Source organism: Drosophila grimshawi, unplaced genomic scaffold (assembly GCF_018153295.1).
Source record: "Drosophila grimshawi isolate 15287-2541.00 unplaced genomic scaffold, ASM1815329v1 contig_44, whole genome shotgun sequence".
In the NCBI taxonomy this organism is placed as follows: domain Eukaryota; kingdom Metazoa; phylum Arthropoda; class Insecta; order Diptera; family Drosophilidae; genus Drosophila; species Drosophila grimshawi.
This window is the reverse complement of record NW_025063240.1, coordinates 9,255,001-9,263,351: the sequence shown is the minus strand read 5'-3', so window position 1 is coordinate 9,263,351 and position 8,351 is coordinate 9,255,001. Positions and strand designations below refer to the sequence as shown.

The 8,351-nt window shown below is 38.7% G+C and overlaps 1 protein-coding gene across 1 annotated transcript in view; it reads left to right on the top strand.

Moving 5' to 3' along the window:
• Nucleotides 1–6,938: 6,938 nt before the first annotated feature.
• LOC116806536 (angiopoietin-related protein 7-like) overlaps nt 6,939–8,351 on the top strand; it is a 14,845-nt gene continuing 13,432 nt past the window's right edge. Inside the window, exon 1 of the mRNA XM_032743475.1 lies at nt 6,939–7,090. The gene's annotated coding sequence lies outside the window, so the exon portion shown is untranslated. The remainder of the gene's footprint in view (nt 7,091–8,351) is intronic.

Sequence of the window (8,351 nt, the reverse complement as noted above, 5' to 3'; positions counted from 1 at the left end):
CTTGACTATTGTACAACTTCATGACAATTTTCAAATTGTTCAGTTTATGTAAGAATTATTGTGGAGCTATTATGCCAAGTATCTCTGTCCAAGATTGAGTTCTTGTATACAAATATTTCTTACTCACCAAGAATAAGATGGAAGCGTATCGAAATCGGACTACGCTGCAATAAATCTTATTAAACCTTGAATAAAACTTATAAAATTGATTGGAATTTGGAAAAGAGAGCTAATATTTCTAATCTTATTATTCGCTTCAATTGCTACAAAAATGTAATTAGCATTTTGAGGCATTTTTGTGTTACCTTCTTTTTCAGTCATCATCAACTGACTGATTTTGTGAGGGATGTGTGTCTATTTTATTGGCAATCGCTGGCTGGCTTGTCCAATTGTATGCAGATGAAAAATGGAGATGAAAGCATTTTGTCCGTATTTAATTTGATAAATGAGCCAGAAGCCATAAACATCATCAATGCCAATAGCCATAATCGCACTTAATGCTAAACAGGGGAAACAGGGAATTGCTCGAATTGCTTGTTTATACAATTCCTCAAGTTGATGCCTGTCAGCTGCCAGCTGCCAGCTGGATGCCACTCCATGGATCTTATGTGCACCTGGATCCGCCTACTCCTTGGATGTGGGTGTGGATGTGGGTGTGGGTGTGGGTGTGGGTGTTGTGGAGATGTGGGGGAGCTTAGATCCCTGGTGCGTGTGTCATTTTTGGCAACTCAACACCAATTGGCATTAGCGTTGAGTGTGTTTGCATAATAAATTCGATAACATAAAATATCGATTCGATTTAACCACAAATCTTGTGTGTGTGGGATGGTCTTGGATTCGGTTCTTGTTGGTATGGGATTGGATTGGGTTGTGCTGGGTGGTTGACATAGAAAGTAATAAACGAAATTTGCAATTTACTTTTGGATTCGAGGATTTATGTTTCACCTTCCTGCAGATAATTGTTTTCACTTCCTCTGCCACTCGAATGAACTTTTAATGCTGAAATAACAGTAAAATGCGTCTGCGGGTTGAGGGTGGTGTGTGAAATGGCGCTACGGGGCGGGGCGGGGCGAGTCGGTATGGTGTGGCGTTAAGCACAAACGGAAGCAGTTGAATTTACAAAATGTACTCCTACCACCCACAACGCAGAGAAAGTGCTTAGCGAAATGTGTTTATTAAAAGCAAACACTTTATTCAAATGGCAAGCAATAAAAATAAATATGTATTAAGCAAGCTTTACTTACTCTAACATTTGCACATTAAATATGGCCAAATTTGTGAAAATTACTTACCCAGAAATTGATAAAAGATCTCTCAAAATTACTTGTGCTGTGAAGGGGAAAAATGATGCACATAATAGATTTACTCGAGCAAAGTTCATACTGAAATGAATTAATAATAATTACATATAAAACATATAAAATGAAATAATTGAAATGTGCATCTATTGAAAAACACAACACTTTCTCGATAAATCTTGGAATGAAGTTGAAATTTTGAAACTTGCCGGATCGTATCGCTATATCACATAGCTCATAAACAATATTTCAAAAGTTGAGTTATTATTTGAAAGGGATTTTTTTATATACCTATTTATCCAGACAAAAATCACCAGATATGGGCAAAATACATCAATATCGGGCAATGCTATATTATTCGATCGATTATTGAAATGTATAGCAAGTGATAGAAGTTAAAGTTTAAGTGAGCTGCTATTTCCTGATTTTTATTAACGTTTTATTCAATTGCAAACTGGCAAAATTGCTCTTCAAATTTTGTACATTTGTGGAGCTCGTTTGAAACGTGCTCGATTTGGTAATTGGTGTTGTGTTTTGACCATTAAAACTGCACGCATCAATTGAGGCAACAGTCACAAAAGGCCAAAGGCATTTGACTTTCATTTTAATGTGGCCAATACGCAGACGAGTTGGCAGCTCCTTTGACTTTGACTTCATGTCTGGCTGCCATACACAATCATTCAAGCGAGCATTTCTTGACTCAAATGCGACATTGCTGTTGTTATTGTTGTTATTGTTGTTTTTGTTGCTTTTGTTGTTTTTGCTATCGTTGTTGTTATCCTCGTTGTCGTTGTCGCTGTCGTTCTCATCATAATCATCAACGTCATATGATTTTTGGGTTTAGTTCATTTTGTACTTAATTTCATTTTCGTATTTCTGTGGCTGGATAACCAATGACCTGGAAACAATTTATACTCCTATATTGTTGTCATGTGTGTGGGTGTTTGTATGTGTATGTGTGTGTGTGTGTGTGTGTGTGTGTGTGTGTGTGTGGGAGCTATGACAGGCTGTTCAGCGCGTATATGCGACAAGGATATTTATTTCTTGCTGATTTCATTCTATTGGCAACGTTCTCACTCATCCCACCAAAAAGCGGCCAAAACTGTCCCCAATAAATGCGAAATAAACACTAAATATGTAGTTGTTTGCCTTCCCTTTGCCACATGCTGTCCCTCATCTATGCGGTTTTATACCCTTGCCATGGGTATTATACATTTGTAACAGGATACGTTGAAATAGGTTTGTTTTTAGCCACTTTGATGATTTCAACTTGATTGCTTTGGATTTGCAATAAGATTGATTTACTACACACAAAATCGATTTAATTTGATTTCATTTTGGATAAGGGTATTCACACACCGTGCAAATATCTTTTCTTACTTCTATTTCATATCTGTTCTCTTTCTTCTTCTTCTATTTTCTTCTCTTTTTTTGCTGATTGGAAGCTTTTCTTGGTTTGGCAACACCTCTGAGAGTCGCCCGGCACCGGCTTTCACAGCTGTCCTTGCCAATGGCATGCTTGTCCTACAATATTGTGCAACAGCCAACCACCCACATGCCCCTCCCTCCACCCTTCCCAATCCCTAGTTGTGAATTATCCGTTTGCGAGGCTTGCCAATTATGTATTTAAGATTTGCATTCACTTTCTTCTTTCAGTCTCGAAAGTAATTGCCTAAAATGAAAGATTTATCAATTCATTTTATATAAATGAATATTCACAAATATATTGTTAATGATTTCATTGATATCTTGAGCGTTTGGAAAGGTGACAACCTTTTTTCCAATTATTTTGCTGGCAACCCTCGTAAAGTTCATTCGAGCCACAATTAAGCAGTGGTTGCCAAAAAAAAAGCGTTAGTCTGATTTTGTCAATGGGTAAAAAGAGAAATTGCCAACGAGACCATCGAACATTGAGCTATGAATCAAAGGAATCGATCCAATTGATTGTTGCCTAAAGGCATTCAAAATATTTATCCACATGCACAGCTAAATTATTCATATCACTTTTATCAAATTGCTGTTAGCAACGACCTGGATTTTTGCCTAGTGTTGCTTTGTGCGACGAAAATACACATTGTATGAATTATTATTATTATTATTATTATTATTATTATTATTATTCTTATTATTACTTGAATACGGTTTCAATTTCCTTAACTTATCGCGTGGCTGAGCTAAGCCGCACTCCCCTCTCCATTGTCGGTCCTTTGCACAATGGAACGAAGGAGGTCAATGCACAGAATTATTTCGACTATTGCGGAAATCGCAAAACTCAGCAAAAGCAAAGTTGGTTGGTTGCCTTGGTAAGCGGCTGCAATCCCTCCCAACCCCAGGAGTTAACTACAATTCGTCGTCAGGGAACTGGGAACTGTCAGTCAGTCGGACAGTCAGACAGTCAGACAGTCAAACAGTTCGTCAATCTTCAGAAAAATTCGCTCAAAATCAAATTTATTTGTGCCAAACACATCGAAATTATGACGGTGGCTGGGGCAGGACGTGCAGGACGATTGGAAACACATGTGCGTTTTATTGCATTCGCAGAAAAATGCGTTCCAATTGGATGGTGTAGTACAACCACTCCACTCCACTTCACTCCACCAACCATACCCAACCACCACCACACCCATAACTATTAACGTTGTCAACGCCTTCTTCTGTTTTTGGGGGACAGTGGGGAGTGTGAGAAGCGAAGCTTTGTCAGTTTGTTGGTCGCTGCCTTTTATACGTTCAAGTATTTTTATTCATTCTACTATTTCTAAGGTTGTTTTTGTTGTTTTTGCTGTTTTTTTTTTTTTTTTGTTGTACTTTATTTATTTATTTCGTTCGCCCCTCGCTGGCATTTTAGCAAACAAGAATGGAAAAAATAGAAAAGATTTTTATTTTATGCGCTCAGTATGTTGTAAATCTTGTAGCTGCTGCCAGCCATTGCTGATGAAATGAAATGAAACGAAATTAAGACATTTTTTTCGCTATTGCCAACGCAATTTCTTGTAATGAATGAAATGCCACCAGAAAGCATCATTCCACCCTGTTCCTCGTCGGCTGCTGCTGCTGCTGATAGACAGACGGCTGTTTAGCAATAAATGTCTGCCTGACATTCATAATGAAATCATTTGGTATTTATTATTTCGCTTATGTGGCACCCATTTCAGATACAGCCTTCTCAGCGGACACTGTTTGTTCTCATCGAGAGATTGCTAAAATCAGCTGTTTTCCCTCGTTTCCTTACAACTGAGCTGGAAACGTTTCTTTTCGTATTTTATTATTATTCTTAAAACAAACGTTACTGAAACAAAAATATACTTAAAAACCATGCTATTGTTGATTTCGCCAAGCCCATTGAAACCCATATTTATCTACATTTATCTGCAGCCATAGCTTTGTCAAATCTCATCCGATTTGAAAGAACCAGAGCTTTTCAATCAGTGTCTGACATCTAGAACAATATTATATTTAAATTTGAAAACGAGGGCATACTAAATTTAAATTTACAAATACAATTCTGGCTCCATTTTACAATTCTACCCCCAAGAAGTGCCTTGAGAACGCTTTAAAATTATCCAAAACCAAAGCTTTGACAAAAGTAGTCCGATTTTCAAAATCCTAGACTTTTTATCACGACTCAACATCTAAAACAATATTATATTTAAATTTAAAAACGCAATTTGCCAAAGAACAACTTAGCTGATGGTAATCCGATTTTCAAGCGCTTGACCGCTTTCCATGTTGAAATTCGCGTCGGTTTATGACTTTCCACAGTTATAACTATTCCAAAATTTATGCGATTTTCGAATTTAAGTTTGAACCAATATCAGTACTACTTTTAGATTGAGCAACGCACAATTTATCACAAATTCTATTCCAAAACAATGAGTTGGAGTTATTATAAACCTTAGATTTGTCTTACGAATTTTTTAACTGGGCACATTAGTTAAAGCAAACTTTCTCTCTCTCTCTCTCCCTCTATTTCTAACTTTGCTTTTGTTTGCTTATTCTTGTGGTTTAGCACCCTCTCTTTCAAACTCTCGCTCTTTCCCCAAATATTAGTTGGAATTTAGCCAAAAGGTCCGTAACATCAGCTGACATCAGCTCGACATCAGTCGATGCCTAACTCCGGATCAGTGTAAATGTTTTTGTGTAAACACGAAGCCATTTCTCTCTACAGACCCCATCTCCAGCCCCAATCCCTTACAGCTTTAACTAGCAGGGCAGCCCAACCCACCCCCAAAGATAAGCTCATCTAGACAGTGCGCTGTAATTGTGTACGCCTTTTGTAAGCATTGCAGCTTTTGCACTTTACTTTCGCACTTCCTTTCTAGCGCTTTGTTTCTCTTGAGCTCTCTGAATGCCTGACTGACTGACTGACTAACTGACTGACTGACTGACTGACTGACTGACTGACTGACTGACTGACTGACTGACTGTCTGACTGACTGACTGACTGACTGACTGACTGACTGACTGAGTGCTCTGCTTAGCTGTTGGCTTCAATGGCGGACAGCTTTAGCATGCTACTCGTCCCAGGCTCGATTCTGGCATTCATACTCTTTAGTGTGTGTGTGTGTGTGTGTGTGTGTGTTGCTGCCTTATACAATGACTTAAGCTGGAAATGTCAATTGGATGCAAGGCGACAAGGCAACAAGGAACAAGCAGCAACGAAAACGAAAATGATGAAAACACACCCCAGGGTAAATGGTGAAATGTAACGGCCATAGACCGGAGGGTGTTCTATACGATGCTGGGTAGCTGGAAGGCATTTTGGCTAAAGATATGGCCACACTGCAAAAGTGCTTATGACAGCAACAGTGAGGCTCGCACACCCCCCAACCACCCAGCAAAACCATTTCAAAAGCAAGCAGGCAAATCCTTTCTCCGGCTAATAGAATTCAAACGCATGAAGCCACTGAATAGGTTCGCTGTTCAAAGGGGGGATGGGTGGGGTTACCCATTGAAGTCGAGCAGTGCCCATTTGCTACTGAAATGGACCCAACATCCAACACCCAGCAAACCATTCTCCCAGCCAGCCTGGGCGACAACAGAAAAGTGAAAGTACGTGACATTATGGTGCATTGTGCGTGCCCCGCACGAGGGTTGCCATGTGAATTTCAATGATTGCATAAGCTCAGCAACATTTACAGGATTTGCTTAGCGCAAGACTTGCTTCCGGTTGAGCCAGTAAACATTATGCAAGCAGATTTATATAGAAATACAAAAGCAATATAAATATATATTTTTGTATGTTTACTTTCCTAGCAAGAGAGAAGAATGCTTTTGCCCCATTTTTCACATTTTTTCTTTACAAAGAATTAAGCAGGCAGATATATATAAATATTTGAACAATCTAAGTAGCCTTTTTGAGCGTTTAGTTAACTAGACTATTTCATTTTATACAATTAAACTACTTCTGCTAAATGAATTCAATCAAAATTGTTATGTTAAATATAAATTTCATTCAAAATATTTTTGGAATGTTTTTTAGAGTGTTGCCAGCCTTAGCAAAGCTTGCTAATATTTGGGTTTATTTGGTAAAAAGTTGCATTTAAATTTAGCCATGATATTTAAGATTACTTAATGATCCAACCTCGTGCTGGGACGCGTTCACCTTTTCCTCACTTTTTGCCCGCCACTGAGGGCTTTGACGTGCCCCGAGCACCGGTCGCTCGTTGCTCGTTGGACCTGGTCCTGGTCGTGGACGAGGACGTGAATGTGGAAAACTGGAAAGCTGTAAGACAGAGGGGAAAGGCTGCTGTGTGGAGGCGGCTGTCTATGTCAGGAACGCTGTAGTTTGTTTCGTAAGTTTTTGTGAAAACCATTAACGACGCACAGTGGCCACTTTTTGGGTCCAGGCAGTTGGGTTTTTGGCTTCGTTTCCAAATTGAAAAGAAAGCAGAATGAAAAAAAAAAAAAAACAAAAAAAAAAGTGAAAAGCTGTAAACTTTTAAAAGTTTCAATCTTTGTGGGTGGCACGCCTCTCCCGCCCCAATTGAGAGTTGGCCACTTTGGGGCCCAGCAGCCGAATGCTGGTACTCATTTGGTCAGCTTAACAGGATGGCTTGGGTTGAGTTTGGTTTGGTTTGGTTTGAGTTGGGTTGGGTTGGGTTGGCCAACGGATGTAGGCTGCTAGATAGCTAGCCCACTTTTTGACGTGACACGTTGCCAGCCAAGAAAGCCAAGAAATACATTTTGTCGCTCCGGCTAATGGCTGCGTAAATGACAAAGTGAATTTTCCTTCGAAGGCAGCAGCAATTTTAAAATTTCTTCTGCTCTTTTTATATGTATATATATATAAGCTATATATATATATATATATATATATATAGCTTTGCGCCGGGTGAGGAGGTCACTAATAGCATTATATACCTAAGGCAGGGCACGAGCGCACAACATTAAATTGAGGCAACGAAATAATTGGACATATTAGGAGTATGGTAAAAATACATTAACACACACACACATACACACACACTCACACACACATACAGTAGCTTAAATGGATCAGATTTTGCCACAAATTGAATTTTTACGCAAATATTTGGTGAAATTCATATATAAATATATTTGGTATAATTAAATAATAATTAATTTGTAAATCGCTGAATATATTTGAATATTTATATTTATTTTTTTTATACTTTTATTTGAATTTACTCTGCTCTACTTAGTTATTATTGGATCTCAGCAAATGTATGGCAGAGTGAAGAGCATTTTGTGCTGATTGACTTTTGTTTAGGGTCTGTCAGAAATAGGCGCTTTCATTGCATGTTGCCTCATTATCATAATTCATAGGCAATTTTAAATCAACAACTTACTTAGAAGCACTCGCAACAACTTGAATCGATATCCAAAGACATGTCCAGTGCAGGAGCGATAACTGAATAATGCAAAAACTAAATAGCCAACCACTTCAGAAGTCCACTTCGCCTACCAAACCGGGTTCTATTTGAGAATTGCACCTAGCAGTTGAAACCAGCCCAACCCAACCCAAGCCCAGTCCAGTCCAGTCCAGTCTATCGGAGTGGTTCAGTTTGGAACGATTCGATTCGATTTGGTTTG